The sequence below is a fragment of the Monodon monoceros genome, unplaced genomic scaffold (genome assembly GCF_005190385.1).
Source record: "Monodon monoceros isolate NGI ecotype Baffin Bay Population unplaced genomic scaffold, NGI_Narwhal_1 Super_Scaffold_21, whole genome shotgun sequence".
NCBI lineage: Eukaryota > Metazoa > Chordata > Mammalia > Artiodactyla > Monodontidae > Monodon > Monodon monoceros.
The window spans coordinates 36,117,790-36,118,822 of record NW_021703778.1 but is presented as its reverse complement, the minus strand read 5'-3'; positions in this window follow the sequence as shown (position 1 = coordinate 36,118,822).

The window sequence follows — 1,033 nt, the reverse complement described above, 5'->3', positions numbered from 1 at the left end:
CCCCCCCCCCCCAGCCTGGATCCCTGGCTCCAAGGCTGCAGAGAGCAGAACCCCAGGAGGGCCTGGGTGAAGCCGCTGCTGGGAGCCACCTCCTTCTTTTGAGGAAGTCAGCGCCTCTAAAGGAGTGCAGGACCTGAAAACAAAATTCTCCTGGCAGGATCTACCATCCCACTACAGGAGGGTTCAATCTCCCCGTAATGGGAGCTCCTTCAAATTCCTTTGTTTCCCCTCCCATCAATCGGATTTCATAAAGGGGCATCGTCTCCAGCCGTCCTGATTCAAGGCTGGGATCCATGGAGAATTCCCGATTTACTCCCTCCTTCCCTCATTTCCTCTTTTCATTCCATCCAAACCAGAGTACTCCATATACATGATTTAAAATGCCAAACAGTACCATAAGGTTTATAACAACAACAACAGAAAAGAAATTCCAGCAATTTCCTACCGCACTTTCCCCATCCCTGAATCCCTCCTTCAGACTCTCAGTTGCTTCTTCTGGTAGTTACCTACATATTTCTAAATAATGTACTCATATTGCTCTTTTTTTTTTTGAAGTATTGATTTTAGATGCTGTATTTTTACTCCCCATTATGGAAGATGAATCATTGACTATTTTATACCACTCATGCCCTACTTCTCCTTCTTGCATCCTCCCAATATGGTAATATCACTATTTTTGGTAAAGACCGTATTCCATTAGTGCTTATTTACCTCATTATGGCTATATGTCTTGTTCATTCATGAACCACTATAATTACATTTCCTTCCTTGCACATCTTTTTATCCTTCTGGAGATATCACTATAATTCTCCTAATCTAATATTGTAAGATGCACCATTATTTATGTACCACCAAGAAACTAAACTGTGACACTCCATTGTTTGCAGGATGCATCTCAGTATCAGAAATGTTATAATGTGTACATTTTCAAGTTCATATAATACAATGTTTGCCTCCTCTTTGTTGCTGAGTTTTCTTTGCAGTTATCATTCTTCCTAAATTTTTAAAGAATACTTTTTTTTTTAAGCCAAAG